The sequence below is a fragment of the Petaurus breviceps genome, unplaced genomic scaffold (genome assembly GCF_028583685.1).
Source record: "Petaurus breviceps papuanus isolate PSGF00001 unplaced genomic scaffold, PetGlider_PUasm1.0 76, whole genome shotgun sequence".
NCBI lineage: Eukaryota > Metazoa > Chordata > Mammalia > Diprotodontia > Petauridae > Petaurus > Petaurus breviceps.
The window spans coordinates 46,034,467-46,056,729 of NW_027186473.1; the positions used below are offsets into that span (position 1 = coordinate 46,034,467).

General features: G+C 36.8%; 1 protein-coding gene across 3 annotated transcripts in view; it reads right to left on the reverse strand.

Annotated features, from left to right (window-relative positions):
- INPP4B (inositol polyphosphate-4-phosphatase type II B) overlaps positions 1-22,263 on the reverse strand; it is a 1,018,353-nt gene that overhangs the window by 848,865 nt on the left and 147,225 nt on the right. For all 3 annotated transcript variants that reach the window (XM_069105434.1, XM_069105431.1, XM_069105430.1), the window contains exon 2: positions 7,621-7,683. The gene's annotated coding sequence lies outside the window, so the exon portion shown is untranslated. The remainder of the gene's footprint in view (positions 1-7,620; positions 7,684-22,263) is intronic.

Sequence of the window (22,263 nt, forward strand, 5' to 3'; positions counted from 1 at the left end):
CCATGTTACTTAAGCTTCACACCAAATAAGTGGTTTCTCCATCCAATCCCAGAAGACTAAGTGAGATCAGCTCTGCAGCAGCCCAGACTGAATCTTGATTTTTCTCTTTGAAATATTACAGATATATTAAAATACTTTATACAAACAGATTCCTTTGAAGAGCTAAATCCTTATCTGTAATAGTCCTATTTTCACAACAAAGAAGCATCTAGTTCATTGTTCTATGTAGTTGACTCTGGAATGAGAAGGAAAAAAGCTTAGGGGGAAAAAATTTAATATGTTTTCATGACTTTTTGCCTAACTTTAAGATCAAAATTAGGGTGCTGTTGATCTCTTTCAGTGTCTTGAAGAAAAGTTAGGGAAATTTGGTTAAAATTCTTACCTATAAACTTCTCCCTATTTCCTGACCACCATATCCTACCCCTGCCTCTAGGTACACCAGGACACAGTACTTTTGCATTAATCATTTTTTTCTGTAGTGGTCGACTATATCTCTCAAGTTGTTAATATCTGGGAGGGAAGGGCAGGGAAAAGTGAGGATCACAATAAAATACTATGTTCAAACTCCTCTGAGACTTGCCATTTCCAGCTAAATCTTAAACTATAGATGAGGAACTTCATAGAAAGGAGTCAGAGGGGAATAGGGTTGACCCTTTGCTCTCCAGTCCCATGAGAGTATATCACTGGATTCTTTGCTACTTGTTCTTGAGACATCCATGTTCCCTCAACTTATCATTTTGCTCTTTCAAATCTCTACACCTTAATTCTATCAATGTAGCCTTGCTCAACTCAGTCTCAAGTAATTTTAAAGACTGATTCTAAGTCTTTATACTTTGGACTTGACTGTCTATGGAAGTATTTTCCATTTCCATTGTGGTTATGAAACTAACTGCCCTCATATCATTTCAGTTAAAGTCATAATTGGTAAGAGGATTTAAGGATGTTAGGTTGGTGCCTATGGTATGTTAAACAACTGTAGTGCTATCTCCTCTTTTCTTCCTTGTTTGTTTGGGTTTGGTTTTTTTTTTTTTTTTTTTTTTAAAAATTTTTTGTATTTTCTTTCCTTTTTGGGGAAAAAATAATGATCATTTCACTGCAGCTCATAATAAATGCCATTCTGTCCACTGTCTGAAAGATTTCATTCAATTCAACCAAAAGCTAACAGTATCTACAAGGTCTTTTGTTCATGGCCTATCTCTACTCTTTGATGGTAAACTCCTTTAAGATGGTGGGTGAGGGGGGAAACACTCGATTTCCTTCTTGACTGTATCCTCCCTGCTTGGTGTGATTGCTGTTGTTGTTAATGACAGCACTAATAGATTACCCTAATGGATCTACTGCCTTGTCAATATGAGTGTTCTCACCTACCCGTAGCATCAGTCTGTTCATAAGTTCTTCACAAAGGATCCACCCCGTAGCTTGACAAAACAAAACTCAGATCAGTTTGATCCAAGTATCTTTTAACAGATGAGAGTAGATACAAAAAACTTCAGATATCTCTGAGTACACAGGGCACAGATGTGCATGCTGAAAAATTCATACCATTCACTAATCTTCCTTTGGTATGTAGGACCAAAAATACTGGCAGAGAAAAACAGAATGCAATCCAATCCAGAACACAGATATTAATGTGATGTAGGCATAATATATGAATTGTATAAAATGTGCAATTTCTCATAGTTTCTTTCTCCCTCTGCCCCCTCCCACAATTCCCTAAGCCTTTGAATTTGGTAGAACAAAGATGGTGGTAAAAACTTCTCACTACACATGAATGGGAATTTGCTAAGAAAAAAAGTTTCAAAAATGTAGAAAAACAGGTAATGGTTTATGTTTTTTTTTTAATCCTTTCCCTCCCCTAAAAAATATTTTATATTTTTTAATGAAAAGCTACTTATTTTGGATAAGGTAACCTAATAAAATGTCAGTCTCTGCAATAATGAATGACAGTAAGTCTGGGTCCAAGGAGATTGCCACTGACATCTAGTGGTAATATTCATAATAAGCCAAAGGTATAAAGTCATAGCATGTCAGAGCCATAAAATGATCTCACTGATTATCTAAACTAGCTTCCTTATTTTACAGATGGAAAAAAAAGCATCCCCAAGAGGGGAAATGAATTGCCCATGGCTCAGAAAAAGATAAAAAAAAGAGTTTCTGAACTCCAATGATCTTTTCACTCCAACACAGCAGTTCATCCTAAAACAAAACCATAAAAAACATGAACCACCTCTTAATGCAAGCAGATGCAGACAGTCCCTTACTTACAGACATTGTAATTAAGGACAAGCCATACATATGAACCCCATACACAAACACACACTCCCTCCCCAATATGCCCTAGCTCACTGTGGTCAAAGCCAGGACTGCTACTACTCCAGGAGACTCAGCTCTTGCCACCTTGGCAGCTAGCACTGCCTAAGGAATTAATTCTTCTTCTCTTAAAGTCCCTTTTGTCTTTTAAATCTCAACTCAGATATCAGATTCTTCACAGGACCTACGCTAATATCACCACCTTCACCCTTCTCCCCAGTTGAAAGTAGGCCAATGTGGCTAGGTGAGGGAATTGAACAGAACATTACCATCTATGTTTCATGGTCCTGCTTTTACTATGCATTTACCAATTAAACTAAACTATATTTAAATTATAAACTTAAGTTAAAGTGGGTTAAAGAGACAACATAACCAGAAGGGAAAGGAAAGGATGCAATCAATAGGAAAGGCCTGACAGTGACACATACTCCCAGAAATGGCCCCTGGCATTTAAGAGTAGGGGAAAGTTTGGGTCATTGATGGCTTATGCTGACAGAGTTCTTTCTGTTTACAGGACCCAGACTGTTACACTTGTTATGTAGGTACATATCTATCCTGAAATGATTATTAATAACCAATGATTTGGGAAGATCCAAAGATACTCTCTTTTTCTAAAATTGTGATCTTAAAAGTTCTGTCTCTTGAAGGATATTACTCTTGAAGGATATTTCCAGGCGGGGAAGCCAAGGTTTGGGTGGAGATAAATTCTTTAAATAATTGACTGAGACTGGGGTTAACTTAAGAAGTAAATGAAATAATCAAAGTCCAGGTCCAACCCCTCACTGTAATACTCATTTTCTCATTTTTTGTTAACCAATCAGAGCTGATGGCCACACTCGAGAACAGCCCTCTTCCAAAGGGCATATAAACTGTGAGCCTGCTGCCATGATTGTCTTTGAAATATTATTAAAATTATTAAATTACCCAGAAATTATGCCTGTAAAATTTTTAAATGTCACAATCTTCAATGTTAACCAATTCAACAATAAACTCTTTGACAGCAGGGTCCTAACAACCTTTGTTTATAGCATAGTCTCTTATACAAAAAAGTCAACTATTATTAGGGTGCTTAATAAATATTTATTAAATCGAACAGTTAAAGAATGATGGATCATTGACAAGACAGAGGTCAAGAAAGATGAGAATGTTGGCAAATGTCCAGGATAAGCAGCTGGGATGAGCTGATGTCTTAGACCTGTCCTTGGTTCTTCAAGCATAGCTCCATTCCAACATACCTCTGATTTATTTTCTGACTCAGTCTCAGTTCTTAACAGCAAGTACAATGAGAAGCATGTTTATAAGGTATGTTGGAATTTTGAGATGTCTTAATATAGCCTATAAGTAATATTGACACTGTAAATGAAAAAGTATCAGTTGCTATGGACTAGTCAATAGAACTAACTGGTCCAGCCCACAAATCAGATACAGCTTTCCCTCTCCAAATGCCACAATAAGACCAGTTAACCAGGGCTAAATTGAACAAGGAGGTGTTCTTATAGAAAGCACATTGAAATTATTCCCAAATGGAGACACTTCTCAGCAAAGCCTATATCTACTTAAAAAAAAAACATGAAAAAAACCTGAAGAACTGCACAATTACCAACTGAATTTTACCGGTGTAAACTGACCTTGAAAAGTCAACAACCCTTCCCCATCCTCACTTACTTTCCCTACCAAACCTCTCCTTTATACCCAATACCCAAGCAATACCCAAGATCTTAAAGGAGAGCTATTTTCAGTTTTGTCTTTTGTATTTTTGTGTCTCCAGCACTTAGCAGACAAGGAAGCATTTAATAAATGCTCATTAAAATGAATCATAGTTTTCCTATGCTATCAGGTTATTTGCCTCATCTCTACATTTCATAAGCCCTTTCTTTAGAAGAGTTCCACCCAAAATAACCTTCTTTGAAAATGCAGTTGTCCAAAATAATTTTAGAACACAGGTAAAAACAGAATTAAAAAAAAAACCCATAATAGCTACTTGATACTACCGTTGCTGCTAATTCTAATGAAAGTAATAGTAATAATAATAGTAATACTAATAACATAGCACTTCAAAAGAAAGAATACAGAGAACAGTACCTACCAGCCTTCTGACAGAATCCTATTAGGTAACATATTATTAGAATTCCATCGCTCTAAAATACATGTAATATACAGAAAACATGCCACGGAATCCAGTCTTACACATTTCTGACAACTTTAATAGACAGCCTAGACAAGTTAGAAAAGAATATTTTAAAATGTGACATTTCTATATTATTTCTGCCTTTTATAATTCTATGATTATTGATTTATGAGTCAGTCTGTGATTTTACTTCTGTGCTTTTTCTGCCAATTGCTAATAATATAATAGACTTGTTACAAATGTGATTATAATGTAATTTATGATACATTTTTATAAATATTGTAAGAAATACACATTATTGACAGAATATACTTTAAATCTGATCATTTATTTTTTCTACAAAACTGTTTATATCCAGCAACATATTTAGTCTAATGGAAAGTAAATCATCACCAAAGTAGGCTTCAGAGACTCCATCTTTGACTGCATCTTGGACTCCTTGTTGAAACAGAAATCTCTTAACAGATTTTCCATTGCCACCACCTCCCCCCACCACCAACAACAACTACCCAAACTCCAACCACCCCACATGCTGCTACCATCAATGGAAAGAGATTTAATACTTTGAGGCAAGTTTTTAAAAGGTTTCTTATTTCCTCCCAAGAAACTTTGTTTCACCTTTGGGCATTGATTTATTAACTAATAGAATGGGTAAATTACAGGCAACTCCCACCAACTTCATTAAATATTTTAAAATACCAAAGCTGCACATGGGTCTAGGAGCAGTCCCAATAATTAAAAATTTCATTGTATAGAAGAATCCACTTGTTTACAATGAGTCTACTGGTTCTAGAGAACAAATAGCTAAGCCAGAAACAAAGAGAAGTCATGGGATATAGAGCAGAAATGGATTTCAACTATCATTTCATCTAATCCCCTCATTCTACAGATGGGGACTCTGAGCTCCAGACTCTTTAAGTGACTTAACTAAGCTCATATTTCTAATAAGTCACAGAACCCAGGTCTTCTAATGCCAATCCACTGCAGTACATGGATCTATGATCTAATACAATTACTTCATTTCTAGCTTGATGGAAAAAACAAATTCTTTGACTTTCTCTTTTTCCCCAATGATGTTTAAGGGATACAACAAATATAATGAACAAGTATTAAAAAGCAACCCCCTAATCTCTACCAATTGTTGTACTTTGACAAAAAAAGTTATATACACAACTGGATATGAATTTTACTTGAGGCCTTCTTGGTTTCCAGCAATAATATAACTTGGTTCCCAGTAAACTCACACGAATGGGCAGTTGAGGAATTTATCTGTGACTATGTATATATGTGTAAGTGTATGTACAGGAGGCGGTTGACATATAGTAAAAATAACACTAGACTTGTTGTCAGACCTGAGCTCCAGTCACCACTGTTATTTGCTAGCTCTGTGACCTTGGATTGGGTGCTTCCATCTCCAGGACTCAAGTTTCCTCACCTGAAAGATGAGTAAATTGGACTCTCTGTTCCTAACAACTCTAAATCCTATCATCCATGCATGTGACCTTGAGCAAGCCAATCAACTGAGGCTCTTAGAGCCTCCATTTCCACATTTATAAAATAGGAACAAATAATACTTGCCTAATACCCTTAGATTGGAATGAAATATTATGGTATAGTGATTCATAACCTGAGAAGTACTATATAAGTAATAAAATCAGCTAGGTGGCATAGGGGATAGAGTGCCAGGCTTGGAGTCAGGAAGGCCAGAGTTCAAATCTGGTCTCAGACATTTAGTAGCTGTGTGAATCTGGGCAAGTCTCTTAACCCTGCTTGCCTCAGTTTCCTCTTCTGTAAAATGAGCTGGAGAAGGAAATGGCAAACCACTCCAGTGTTTTTATCAAGAAAAACCCCCAAATTGGGTCATGAAGAGTTGGACATGACTAAAATGACTAAATAATAACAAATATAAATATTAGCTGCAATTGTTATTAAATGAATATGGCTATAGATAGTTATGCACAAAGGATCTGGAATTTTGCCAGCATTGGGTTTTTTGGAGTTTTTTTTTTTTTTGTTTTCAGAGGGCAATTTGGGGTTAAGTGACTTGCCCAAAGTCATACGGCTAGTGTGTGTGTGTGTGTGTGTGTGTGTGTGTGTGTGTGTGTGAAGTGTCTGAGTCCAAATTTGAACTCAGGTCCTCCTGACTCCAGTACCGGTGCTCTATTCACTGCGCCACCTAGCCACCCCGTCAGCATTGGTAAACCCTAGCATAGGAACTTCCTCCAACATACCTAGCATTGCCTGAGGCACAGTGAGGTCCAGTGCACCACAGATCATACATACAGCTAATGTCAGAGGCAACATTTAAACTGAATTCTCCTTGACTTCAAGCCCTTCAATGTATAGTCAAGCCCATACACTGTCAGTGAAAAAAAAGGGCAGCTCCCTTAGTGGTACAAATGAACTAGAGAGAACATTCATGCAGATGTCCATTTCAATACAATGGTCTGGCACTTAATATAGCCACATAATCCTAGGATGTCCACATTTATGCACATACTTTTGTTTATGTGCTTATGTTGCATATTTGTATATTATCTTATTTGCATATGTTGTCATATTGCTTATGACAACATATGCAAATAAACCCCATAACAATTTGAAAATGTTGCAAACCAAATATGCAATCTGTCAAACATAATCAGCCATGCTACTCAACAACTGGACGATATAATTCACTCTAAAATATATATGAGTTAATTTCTATCATGTTAAGTTTCAGCACAGATTTCTAGAAATTCGCATTCTAGAAATTGCATGTTCAAAAAACTATTTTGTAGATCTGACTAATGCTTAAATGCAAGAAAAATACATCACTTGGCACAGACCAAGATCAAATTTTCCTCCTGTTTATGAAACAGGACTGTGGTTCACAGCAACAAGAGATCATAATCCCCTGATCAAGACCCTGCCCAGATCTTAAGCTAAAATGAGAGGAAATATATCAGAAAATAAACTTATTTTGCATTAAATTTGATGTCATTTATGATGCATTCCATGGACACTGTAAAAGCCACAAACCATTCCCTCTTGTTTGTAAAATGTATATGTGCAGGAGAATAGGAAAGAGGTGTTTTGACTCAGTGTCAAAAACTAAAGCAGCAAGCATCAGAGAAAACCAAGCATCTTAATGCATATGAACATTTGAGCATTCAAAGTCATTGGGCCAAAGGAAGCATTACCTTGGTCCAAGTTTTCATAAGAGGAAGCAGGTTTCTTGTCAGGCCACACCATCTCTTTTGGCTCTGTGGGTAAAGAAGGGGAGAAATTAGTAAAACAAAAACAAAAAACAACTCTTTGTCCTTATGCTTTAAATGCTTTTTAAAGAAGATTCATTAGTCCAAAAGGTCAGAGCAGAAAACCATTGACCAAAAACAAAATTAAAAAGCCAATCCAGATTCATTCAGTAGCTGCCTGGGAATCACTTGAGGTTAAATGTCAGCTCACTTCCCAAAAGCTTCCGCTCCCCTGCAGCTGAGAGAAGAGCTACTGCAACATGGGATGAACCTTGTTGTCTTGGATTCTCTCCTTTCTCATATGGGAGTCAAAAACTGGCAACTTAGCAAGCACTAGCTGCCAGGATTCCAGAAGACAAGAATTGTCTTGTTGGAACTGAACTTGGATTAAAACAGGCTAACTGCAACTAAATTTGCAGTTACCCAAACATGTTTACCCCCCAGTGAGCATGTACATTAAAATATTCATCTAAATTGGGGGGGTGCTATTTTATCTATCAAAAACTAACCAAAAAAAGCTAAATAGGATACTGTGAGACAATCGCAAATGAATACTTTCAGGAGTTTACTTTCCTTGGGAGATGCCATTTGAACACTGTTGCCTGCTTTCAAGAAAAAGGAACAGTATGAAGGAAGTCAAAATTATGAAAATTTATTTGAGAGTAGATGGGTTGATTCTTTTCTTCAACAAACCACAGTTCTAAGAAAAAGCCCACAGTAGTTGCGTATTTCTTTATCTAAAGGTTCCAATGATAATACCAATCAATCCCTCAATCAACAAGAATTTATAAATCAATTTCTTTGCATCAAGCACTGTGCTAAACACTAGGCATACAAAGAAAAAGCAAAATCAATCCCTGTCCACAAGAAGCTTACATTCTAAAAGGGAAGAGAACATATATATTAATAGATTAATAAGATACTTGCATAGTAGATGAAAGACAACTTTAGAGCAGTTATTCTCAATTTTTTTTTTGTCTAAAGCCACTTTTATACTCAGGGAAAACTGAGGACCCCAAAGAACTCTTGGTTTGTTGGGTTTTTTAGAGGGGGGAGGGCAGGGAACTTGGGGTTAAGTGACTTGCCCAAGGTCACATGGCTAGTAAGTGTTAAATGTCAGAGGCCGCATTTGAACTCACGTCCTCCTGACTCCAAGGCCAGTGCTCTACTCACTATGCCACCTAGCTACCCCAAGAACTCTTGTTTATATGGGTTATGATTTCAATATTTACTGTGTCCAAAATAAATTTGTCATTTATTTTACAGTATAACAGACTCATAAATTGCATATTTTAATGAAAAATAATTCTATTTTCAAAACAATTAATGAGAAGTGCTGTTGTTTTACATATTTTTGCAAATCTCTTTAATGTCTAGATTAACAGAAGACACTGTTTTGATATAGTTAAAGAAAATCTGCCTCACACAGATACAGAGTTAGAAAAAGGAAGAGTATTGTAATAGGCAAGTAATGTCTTATTATTATTATTGTGAAGATAGTTTTGACCTAGTGGACTACCTCAAAAAGACCACACTTTGAGAACCTCTATAAGGATACAGGCAACTGAGTTTTGAAGGAAGTCAAGGATTCAATGAAGTAGGAGCAAAGAGGAAGAACAGAGAGAATACTCACATCTTTTATAAAATGTCATAAGTTTATGGTGGCCAGGGACTCTAGATGTAGAAATGATCTTACACTAGGTGTCTCAAAGAGATGAGTGAATAAAGCAACATCCATATGAGTGCCCAGAACAGGCATAGCCATGGGCTAAGTGTCTGCCAGCCCTTAAGGCAGAGCTCTGTCCAAAGTGATGACAAGCTCTGACTGGAGGTCTCAGACTTGCCCAGTGGCATGGCATTAGTACCAAGAGCAGAGCCTTAGGGGCTCAGTTCTAGTTCTATTTTGACTTAAGCAACTTGAAGCAAATAAATTAGCCTATGATTCAGTTCATGCATTTGTAAACTGGGGAGAGTGACAACTGACCAAATTGTCTCACAAGACTGTTGTGAAAACCTATTAGCAATGATATTTTACCTTTGCATGGCAATAGTACATATTATATATAGTTTAATACTGCTAAATTAAGATAGGATTTTTTAAGGCTAGTCCTTTCTAGAGCATCTTACTGTCATCCTCTTTAATCAACAATCTGATCAAGAGACAAAGGTTAAGGAAAGAAGAGTATAGAATAATGAAAAGAGCATTAAATTAGCTAATCATAAGAGCCAGGTTTAAACTCTGGCTCTGCCATATGCAAGCTGAAAAAGAAGCTATATTAGATGATGTCTAAGATCCTTTCCAAATCTGACATTCTCAGGCTATAAATGGGACACAAGGAAGATGCCTTTGCAAACAAAAGAATATCTGAAAGGATGTAGATCAATGAGAGATTTGGAAGCCTTACGGATATTTTCCTGGGATGATTGTTGGCTGCCATGCTATACCTCTCAAGATTGCTAAAGGATTGCCCATTAGATGGTGGTACCCCTCTGTACTCAATCCAGAATTTAATAGTTGACATTCACATAAATTTTTAAGGTGCACAAAGCACTTTCTTCACAACCTTGTGAAGTACTGTAAGTATCCCTATGGAAACTTAGACCAAAAAAATTAAGTGATGTGAGGGGTGGCCAGGTGGCTCAGTGAGTAAGAGCACCGGTTCCAGGGTCGGGATGACCTGGGGATCAAATCTGGGCTCAGATACTTAGCACCATAACCTTGAGCAAGTTACTTAACCCCGATTGCTTTAAAAAAAATTAAAAACAAAAAAGAAATTAAGTGATGTCCCCAATGTCACAGACATAGAAAGAGTGACCTTAGACTTGTCACTTTAACTTCTCTGGGTCCTAGAAGGCACAGGCTTAAAAGAACCATTTTTTACTATATAAAGAAGAAAACATCAAAAACCCAAAGCTAACATTATGTGCAATGGGGAAATACTAAAAGTTTTCCCAATAAATGCAGAGGAAAAGCAAGCATATACCCTTTTCCAATTGTTATTTGACATGGTTTTTAGAAATGCTAGTAATAGCAATACAAGGAAAAGTAAAAAATATATCAGGAAGGTATTTTAAAATGTTGCCTATTAGCATACTTAATAAACCAGGAAAAAATATAATTAGTAACATAATTGATGACAATACAGTGCTTTAAAATTTGCAAATAATTTTACATATATATCTGTACTTGAGCCCCATGGCAAGGAAGCAAAATAGATCATTTAAAGTTGTTGTTTACCTGTAATTTCCTTAGTTTAATGAATTCATGAGAAAACACCCTCAATTGATACAGATAGGCATCTGCTCTGCAAGTTAAAATTTTAGAAATATATCATTGGCCCTACTTTTCAGAAGAAAAACTGTGAAATCTTAGACCAAAGAAGTTAAGTGACTTGCCCATTGTCACAGAGTTATAGAAAATGTGACCTTAGACCTGTCACTTTAACTTCTCTGGGCCATACATGACACAGGCATAGAAGGCTCTTTTTAAATTTAACAAAAATCATGTATCTAAAACAAAACATTAATATCATATACAACAATAAACACTAGAAGTTTTCTAAATGCAGGACAACAAGGGGACTTTGAACATATTTCTTCCTTACTCCAAGTCCAGCATTCTATTCGTTATGTCACATGACCTCCTAATTTAAAACAATGCTAATTAATTAACTAGTAGTGCATTCAAGACTGAATTACTTCCTCCATAAGCCTGAGCAATCACAGGCATTGATTTCCCAAACTAGGATACTGAAGCTGATTATATGCAAAGTCAAACCAAGTAAGCATATTGCAAGAAAATAGAAGTCAGTTTCTTCAAGGGAACCCTGACCAGCCCTATGAAATAATGTCATAAATTATTTGCCCAAATGATTAAATTACCAGAACTTAACTGAACTCAACTTATGACTAGAGCTCCCTATATTTGGAAAAGCAAATAAAACTGAGTGCATTTGAGTATCTAATTTGGGGGTAGTCCTTACTTCTCTAGGTGACAGAGCAAAGAGCAGAGCAGAAATCTAATTCAAGATGTAAGCAGACAGGTAGGCAGTACAGTACTACCTACCAAAATGTGGTCTTGTCAAATTAAAGTCCATTGGAAAAGTACTGTCAGTGTCTACTATGTGCAAGGCACTATGTGAGATGCTAGAAGTAGTAAGACATGCTAACAAATATTTTCTCATCTTGAGGAGGATCTCCCCTTCATGTGCTTTCCATAGTAAGTATTCTAACTCCCACCTCACCTCCTCTGTAGAAGTGCTTCTCCTTGCCTGGTATACATGACCTCTTCTCATTTCTCTCAACAGAGAACCTCTATATTCTCTCAAAGAACAACCCAGATGCCACTTCCTACATGAGGCATTTCTGAATCACTTAAATAATTCATATTCATTCCATTATCTCTCTCCTCTCTCTCTCTCAATTTCCCCTTCCCCACCCCCACTTACTACATTATTTGTCACTTTGACCACCTCCACCTCCCTTTTCCTCAGATTCTTCTCTTCCTTGGCATCATACTATTCTGACTTTCCTCCTGCATTTCTGACATTTCCTTGTCTGCCTCCTTTGCTGATTTTATTTTTCCTCCTTGAAAACTCTGGACAATCCCAAAGTCTCAACCTTTATACCTCTTCTCAAATACTCAGAAGTTTTCTTTTCTTCCCCAGAAGTTTTATAATACTTTATACTTCTATTGTTTTATCTATCCTATGCTACATGGTATGTTTCTTTTGGGGTGAGAGGGGGATCAAATTTGCAATTTTATTGACTTGGAGAATTCCCAATGAGGAAACTCCCTTTACCAATGCAGGCCAGAACCTCCTAGGCAACTAAATAAAATTAGAAAATTATTAAATTATTTCTACATTTAATATCCAGTATGGAATGTTATACAACTATCCCTCATATTTGTCATTTTGGACAATAAGTCCCAGGAAGGCCAAAATTAAGTCTAAACTATATTTGTATCTCCCATATACTATCCTTTACATACAGTACATGTTTGTTAATTGCCCACTGTTGAATGAATATCTCTTCTTCCCAAAAAAATTTATGATAACTCTGTTGTGCACCATGGGACAGCCTTTTGAAGAGACAGAGTAAGTAATAATCTTCAGATTATGATTTAGAGGAGTGCTGGGAAGGAGTTGATGGTCTAAGGACATTGTTTCACAGGTATTATGCTAACAGTAATATCATTCCTTTGCATACTATCCTATAGGTCTTTCTATATTCTTCCCTTAAAATGCACATATGTCTGGAAGAAGAAACACATTTTAAAAAGTCTTATACAAAGCTGGTTGGTCAGATTACTCTCTTCCTCATAGGAGGAATGTGATATAACATTAGATTCAGTACCTTGGAGAAGGGGAACTGAAATTTAGGAATAGGTATAAGGTGCTGAAGTGGGTGAAAAGTGGTATAAATGACTAACTTAATCCATGAACCTTGCAAATATAATTACAACCTCTTAAAACTGAAAGTGGATAAATAGAAGAGAAAATGGAAAAAGAAGAAATCTACCTGTAACAAGACTTATCTCAGAGAAAAATTGATGCAATATAAAAAGAATGTCAGAGGAGGGAATCAATAATTCTCAGAAGACAAAATCCAAAAAGAATAAAATGATACAACTCATAGACTTAGATATATATAAGCAAATACACTGAATATGAGTAATGAACACAATGATGAGATTCCCTGGGATACAGGAGTGATGGACCTTAGCAATCATTCAGTCCAGTGTCTTAAATTCACAGGTAAGGAAGTTGAGGTCTATGGAGATGAGGTGATTTTTATAGAATCACAAAACTGGAGAGTTCAAAGAGGTATCAGCAACCATATAAATCAACCAATATATGACAGAAATGTACACTTGACCATACCAAACAAGTAGTCATCCAGTCTCCACTTAAGGCTCTCTAAGGAAGGAGAATCAACTCCTTCTTGAAGTAGCCCAATTAGTAAACCACACAGTTAAGGAGTCCAGCTCTCAGATTCCAGAGCTATTATACCACACTGCCTCTCCAATACACTGCGACAAATTTAACCTTATATTTATCATTGTAACTTCTCAAAAAGAAACTCAAAATTTTAATTAACCTATTAAAGAGTACACTTTGTCCAAAAGGAACACAAAAGATTTTAAAATGAAGACAGCTCTTTATATTATGAACATATATAGGAAATTCATGACTGAGAACAGTTTCTAAAACTTTTGGGGGCCTAGGACCCTTTTGACCATATAGTAAAGCCTATGGATACATGGATACCTTTTCAGAATCATATTTTTAAATGCACAAGATAAAATGCAAATTCAAAGGAAAATGTTTATAGTGATATATGATTACAATTTTTTTTTAATTTCAGGAGCCCCAGGTGATGAAGACAAAAAGATGAAGAATATTTGGGTGTGGATCAATAGATGAGGAAACAGAAACAATATTGTAATATGCATATATTATTGACCACACAAAAGGAAAAAGGAAATAGATAATGAGTTCAGGAGAGAGACCACGTACCTGACAGGGACTTCAATTATCTAGGCACCTGCTATTGTATGTCTTCTATAAAACCAAATAGCTAAGAATGGCCTGAGTTGGATTAAAGATAACTTTGCTTTTCAAAAGGAAGAAGAAACAAGACAAAATGCCATGCTAGACTTGATTCTGAATAAGAAGAATATGGTTGCCAAAGTAGAAATCATGATAAAGTTGTAAAGAAATGATAATCCATCTTGGAATTCATGATAGAGAAGGAAGGCATGGGCCCATGTATATACCCAAGATTTGGAGGAAGCTAATTTCAAATAAAGGATAAATAGGTTTATAAGATATAAATCTACAAGAGAAATTGGTCCATGCTCCCCAGGATGAATTTCTGACGGCAGAAGCACAAGTAATTTCAAGGAAGAAAAGGTAAATATATAATGAAACCAATGTGGATGCAGTAAACATCATCAATCAACTTAAATTTTTAAAAGATATAAATAAGAAAATAACTCAAATATAATTCTCTAAGTGTAATGTCAGCTGTACTAAAGCTCAGAGCAAACTGCTACTGGCAGTAAATGCTAAGAACAACAAAACACCCTCTTTATTTTGTCTAAATCTTTTAGATTTGAACAATCAAAAGTGGGGTTGGATCCCTACTCATGGAGGATTTTCAAGGAAATAACTATTTCTTAGGCTTCCCCTGATACTCCTAAGGTAACCTGTAGAATATCCCTTTTATAGAAAACTAAATACAGAGCACCTTGAAGAAATTAGGCAAATACCAATTTATTGAGCTGACAACAATCAAGATGCCATGATTAAGTGTTTCCCATGTGCTGGGCACTGTGATGAGCACTGGGGATGCAAAGAAAAAGCCCTGCCCTCAAAGAGTCTACCTTCTAATAAGAGAGACAAAGTATATGTAAGTAGGTACATATAAGATATAGATATGTGTATATATGTACATGTACACGTGTATATGCAAATATATTGGAGAGACAGAGAGAGAAGATAGAAAGATGGAAAGGGAAGCCTTAGAGGAAAGGCATTAGCACTTAGGAGGACAAGAAAAGACCTCTTCAGAAGGTAGGATTTGATATTTGAAAGAAGTCAGTGAATTTAAGATGTGGTAGAAGAAAGAAAGCATTTCACGTATGACAGACAACCAGTTCAAAGGTATAATTATAGAAAATGGAATGTAAACGGGAGTAAAGTATAAAAGGACTATAAGGTTAGAAAGGAGCCAAGTTGTAAATAGATTTAAATATCAGACATGGAACTTTTTAATTTGATCTGGAGATAATAATGAGGAACTACTGGAGTTTACAGAGTAGAAGAATGACATGAACAGACAAGGTTTAGAAAAATTACTTAGGCACTTGAATGGAGGTTGCTTTGGAATGGGGAGGGATGTGAGATCGAGAAACTAATTAGAAGATTATTGTAATGGTTAAGGCAAGAGACTATGACAGCCCAAGCTAGGGCAGTAGCTTTGTGAGTAGAGAGAAAGAAACATAGGAGAATGCTGTGAAAAGTTCTGATTTAGCAATGAATTGGGTACATGGAGTGAGGGAGAGGGAGGCATCATAGATGACCCCAAAGTTGTAAGCCTGGTGACTGGGAGGATGTTAGTGCAGTGACAGCAATACAAAAGTTAGAAAGGGGGGAAGGCTTGGGATAGGAAGAATAACAAGCTTTCTTTTGCATATGTTGAGTTTGAAATGCGAATGGTCATCCAGTTTGAATGATCAAAAGACATTTGTTGATCTGAGACTATATAGTTCAGGAAAAAGACTAGATCTGGATATATATAGATCTGATTTATCTCAGTCTTAAGTCTGTCCACATCACAATCCTTTCTCATCACTCCATAAACTCTAGTAGCTCCCCATTACCACCAGGATCAAGCATAAATTCTTATGCTTGGTATTTAAAACTCATTATACACTTAAGGCTTTATATGCAATGAAAGTTGATAGGATCACTATGTGAGATAATATAGAAAAAAAGAAGCCACAGGATAGAGTTTCAAAGAACACCCATGGTTCTTGGGCATGATATGAGTGAAAAGTCAGGAGAGACTAAGGAGGAGCAGTTAGACAAGTAGGAGAACCAGGAGAGAGCAATTTCATGAAGACCTAAAGAGGAGGAAGGAGGAAACCTTTTGTGGATACCTGCATCATTAATGCAGATTGTAAACCACTGACTACTTTGAATGCCTTACTTCATTTAAATTTCATGAGGCAGGAACTGGGAAGACTGATGGGTAGGGAGTCAATCTTGAAGTTAGGAGGAACTAAGTCATGTCCTGCCTCTAAAGCAATACTACCTGTGTGACAATGGATGGGTCACTTAACCTCTTAGTGTCCCAGGTAACTAACTCTCTCCTATGGACATATATCTGGGGAGATATTACAGTTTCAAGAATCACCCTAGCCCTGAGAATATGCCCCATACTTTACCCTATGGTAGAGCTAAATACCACTTGGGACAAGTTGAACTCAAGCCAGAATCTCTTGTCATACGATCTTTAATCTAGAAAGCCTGTTTTAGCCACAATCCCATAAGGGATAGGAATTATTCAGCCTAACATCCAGTATGTCTACAGCGAATTCCAGGTCAAAAGTACAGCTCATCCTTGGCATCTGGGACATTGTAGTAGCTAATATCATTTAGGATTATCCAGAAATTGATAAATTATCTTTTATCTCCAATGTATTTCCAATGAATTTTATGCAAGCAAACCAATCATGAGTATCTTTCATTGTGTCAGGCAACAGGAATCCTTTGAGATCAGAAGCAAAATGCTTTCAAAGACAGTTTCTAATTATTTTCAGTCCCTTCATTCATTGGTTTTCAGGAAAATTCCCCAAACTCTGTATTTAATATGAAAGGAAACAAATTCTAGCATTTACCATGTATGTATGCGTAAAAAATAAAATTAAGAAATTAATTCATTTCGGTAGAATAATAATATATTTGTTTACCAAATGTGTCTCATATCCCCTTGACAAGCTACTCATACCCTCAGGGATACATATACTCTAGATTAGCTATCCCTGCCTTAACTTGGTGTAGAGTTGCTGATCAAAGGACTACAATTCCACACTGCAAGCTCCACACTGATGAATTCAAAGATCCAAACCAAAAACATGAAAAATATAATTCTGCAGAGTAAACATTGTCCTAGAGAGGATCAACAGAAGATAACTCCCCCATTTCAGTAGTACTGAAGAACATTTAAAGGGAGTGAGATAAGTCACATAAGGAAGTGAAAGGAGACAACAGAGTTCAAGCAAGGAGAAATGGTATCGATTTTCTGAGGGAAAACAATTTTCATTAATTTTGTATCAAGCCTGCCAAAAGTTGATATCTTGGTTTCCAGTGAATAATTTTTAGTAGAATTGTCTGGATGCCCAGAATCTAATTCTAAATCTCATGGGGTGGATTCCCCTGTTTCCATAGAAGACTGACTAATGACTAGTATTCACAGCAACACAAGTCAACATATTTCACAGTTTAACATCTCTGGAATTCCAGAGATCCAAGGATCATGAAGTAAAGGACAGGAAAGAGAGAAAACACTTAGAACCTATTTGTACATGTAAATTGTGCAGATTAAGGAGTGGCCAAAGGCTTCATTCCAGCTATCTTAATAATAGATACAGGTTGGTCTATGAACACTTCTCACAGAAAATTAAAGCTTTTTTTCCCCCATAGCTACATCTTTTACCAGCAAAGATGGTCAAAATAAAGAAGCTGACCAGTGATATATTGATGGAATGTTTTATTTCTATCATATTCCAATGGGGAAGGCAGAGTAGATAAGAGTTTACCTTAAAACCAGAAAGATCTGTATTCCAGTCCTACTTCTGTATGACCCTGGGCAAGTTATTATTTCTCAGTGCTCCCAGGCAATGCTTTAAGGGTATAAACTGCAGAGAAAATGGGAGTCTGCATTGATAGAGGAAATTTCCCATACTGGCAAAATCTTAGGTCTAGTTAAAAAAAAAACTTTTTTAACAAAGTTCTTTTGGGAAGCTATGTCTCCACAGAGGTTCAATATTTGTTCTCTACACTGTGCAATTAGAATATCATACTATTGGTATGAATGTCTCATGCCTTATATCAACCTATGCCCCCTCTCCTTAAAAATATCACAGACTCTTACAGTTGGAAGGAACCTCAGAAGCCATCAAATCTAAGTCATTGTTTTGGTGACAGAGTAGCCATGACCCTAATAGTGCTTAAACAGACTTAGAAACTTGGTACTTTGTACATGTGCCCTAATGGGTAGAAATTCTTGGGAAGTGATGAGCTCTCTGAGAGTCAGAGACTCTCATCCCCTCCTCTCTCTACAGTGATTTACATAATTGTAGATTTATCCCGAACAAAACTAGATCTCACATGTCACGCAGCGAACACTAGTCCAATGATCTTGGTAAAATTAACTGGTTATCCACAGAAGCAGACTACCATTTTTTGAATACTGCATATTTCATACTTAGCATAGAATCAACAAGCAAATAAACAATGCTTAATAACCAGAAGCAACGCATAATCTAACATTTATCTATTGAGCTCACCACACTTTGAGAACATGAAAGTCTCTTCACGACCTCCCTCATTATAGTATTTATCTGACCCAAGAGTTCTAGGAAATGTACAGTGTGAATCTTCCCTTAAGTGGGAAGTGTTATAAATAAGACAGTTGTCACAGAAGGTTGAAATCACATCCAGCCAATCATTAGAAGGAGACACTCTAGAGTCAGGATACTAGTTCTGCCCAGGGTATGGAACTCAATGTAAACTAAAACCTACAAGGTTGGATATAGACATATGTATGGAGGGCAATCACATTCATTAATTTTTGAGACCCCTGGTTAACAACTCTTGGGAAAAGAGGCTAACCTTTATACTTGTGCCCTCCTAAGTAGTACCACCTGTTGGTAGCTACTGGAATTACAGGACTAATATTTCCTAGAAATTACCTTTCCCCCAACATAACCCAAAGGAGAGAAAGAATTTGAAACTATTTTTTTTTTTAATTTTTAAGCAATCAGGGTTAAGTAACTTGCTCAAGGTTACACGGCCAGCTATTTCTGGGTGTGGTGCTGAGTGTCTGAGCCCGGGATTCGATCTCCAGGTCGTCCCAACACTGGAGCCAGTGCTCTTACTTGCTGTGCTACCTGGCCGCCCCATTTTTTAACTAATGTTCAAATAACTGTTTGTTATATGGCACGGATCTCTTGGGTGTGGGGAGAACAATGGTGGGAGAAACTCTGATGATATAAAAAACAATTTCAGTAAACATATCAATAAAAAACTTATTAATTTTTTAAAGGATCACAGGGGGCAGCTAGGTAGCACAGTGGATAAAGCATTGACCCTGGAATCAGGAGGAGCTGAGTTGAATTACTGCCTCAGACACTTGACATTTACTAGTTGTGTGAACCTGGGCAAATCACTTAACCCTGATTGCCTACCAAAAAATAAAAAATAAAAATAAATAAGAAGGATCACAGATTAATATAGTAACACAGCCATGAGTAGAACTCAGGTCTTCTCTGTCTCCAAATCTGGTACTCTTTATTGTACCACATTAATATTCTATAGCATCGTTAACTGTGTCTTCCTCAAGAGTACTTACCCCAATGACTAATAGAGCCACTGTTTTTGGAATTAAGTGACCTAGGTTCAAACCACTTCAGATATTCAGTACCTGAGTGACCTAGGGCAGGTCAATTAATCTCTCCATCACTTCATCTTGTTAAGGAGGTGATCCTGGGTTATCAGAGGTTTTATAACTGGGAACAAGTTCAAACAAGCCAGAAACACTTTAAGTATAGACCCAACAATGGACTTCAGGCCACTGTCTAATGATTAGCCTAGCTCTATTGGAGGAGGCATATCACCTGGCTGTCTGTTGAGGGATAAAATTTCAGTCATGACAAATGGAAGACTCATTTATTTTTGTGGTTCAATCACTTTTCTCTGCCATTTCCTTTTCCAGCTCATTTTATAGAAGAGGGAACTGAGGCAAATGGAGTTAAGTGACTTGCCCAAAGTGACACAGCTAACAAGTGCCTGAGGCCAGATCTAAACTTCAGAAGATGATTCTTCCTGACTTCAGACCACCTCGCTCATTTACAATGGTGTCAATCTATAACAGTCTGGACTTTGAAAAATACTCATGTTAGTGACATTACATATTCTTACTGTATTATATAACAATCACACCAACAAAGTAAAACATCTTGAAACTTCTACCCTCTTTAATAAAGTCATTTCAGCTCTCTGCCATAATCTCTAAATCTGGAAGGGGAACAGAGCCAGAATAATGAGGAAAAGACAGGGACTTGTTTGAGCTCTCCCAAATTCCTCTCCAAACAACTTTAGATAGCACTGCAAAATTAATTCTGGAGTGGTAGAACCCACAAAAAGATGGGGTGAAACAATTTTTCAGCCCAAGATAACTCAGAACAGGGATGGGGAACCTGTGGCCACATGTGGCCCTCTAGGTCCTCAAGTGTTGGTCTCTTACTAAATCCAAACCTCACAGAATAAATCCCCTTAATAAAAGAATGTGTTCTATAAAACTTGGACTCAGTCAAAAGGCTGCAGCCAGGGACCTTGGCGACCATATGTGACCTCGAGCCCACAGGTTCCCCATTCCTGATTTAGAAGGCCAGCAGGAAAGGTCTTTTGCACCAGGATGAGAATGGAATACAATCCAGAACACTCAATGCGTAGGTCTTGGGACACAACTTAATTGGCAGCAGAGACGTCTGGAGCTCTCAGACCATAGATGGTAAAGGGGTTTTGCAAGTTGTCAGAAATAGATTACATTGGTCCCTTTGCTGGCATTGGGTGAAGGACTCTGTTGCATTACCCACAGGTGAATCTGGGTCCCCGTCCAGGGTCCCAGTCAAAGTGCTGGGAGGAGCACTGTCAGACCAAGGCTTGTAGGCATAGGAAAGAGGGAACAGAAACAATTTCAGGGTGGAAAAAAGTGTGTGTGGTCCCTCCCAGGACAAATCATAGGACAAGAGAATAGTAAACACACCTCTCCTTAGATAATACCACCTTGGAAGAAGTGAAAACTTACAGGTCCCCAGAAGTAGCTCTGAAAATAGCTGCACAAAACCTGAAGCTTGGGAGCAGAGTAACTTTCAAATACAATTAAATGTCAAGAAATAGGCTGGAAGAATAAGCAAACAACAACAAACAACAAAAAAGAATTTGGTCATAGAAAGTAATCATGGTGACATGGAACCTCAAAACACAAACGCAGAAGAAGACAACAAAGTCAAAACTGCTACATCTAAAGCCTCAAAGTAAAATGTGAATTGATCTCAAGCCCAAAGAACTCAAAAAGTGTCTTAACAATCAAATAAGACAGAGGAAAAAAATGGGGAAAGAAATGAGTGATACAATAATGAAAAAAGAGTCAGCAGTTTCATGAGGGAGGCACAAAAAAAAATTACTAAAGAAAATAATACCTTAAAAAAAATAGGCCAAATGGTAAAAGAGGCACAAAAATTCACTGAAAAGAATTCCTTAAAAGAGTAAAATTGACCAAATGGAAAGGAAAGTACAAAAGCTCACTAAAGAAAATAATTCCTTAAAAATTATAATTTGGCAAGCGGAAGCAAATGATTCCATGAAACATCGAGAAACAGTCAAACAAAATTTAAAAAATTGAAAAATAGAAGAAAATGTGAAATATCTCATTGAGATAACAATTGCCCTGGAAAATATATCCAGAAAGTTTAAGGATTATTGGACAATCTTAAAGCCATGATCAGAAAAATAGCATAGATAATATCTTTCAAGAAATTAACAAGGAAAACTGCCCTGATGGCCTACAACCAGAGAGTAAAATAGAAATTGAAAGACTCCACTGATCACTCCTAAAAGAGATCCCAAAAGGAAAACTCCCAAGAATATAATAGCCAAATTCCAGAGCTCCCTGGTCAAGGAGAAAATATTGCAAGGAACTAGAAAGAGACAATTCCAATATCATGGAGCCACACTCAGGATAACACAAGACTTGGTAACTTCTACATTAAAAGATCAGAGGGCTTGGGATATT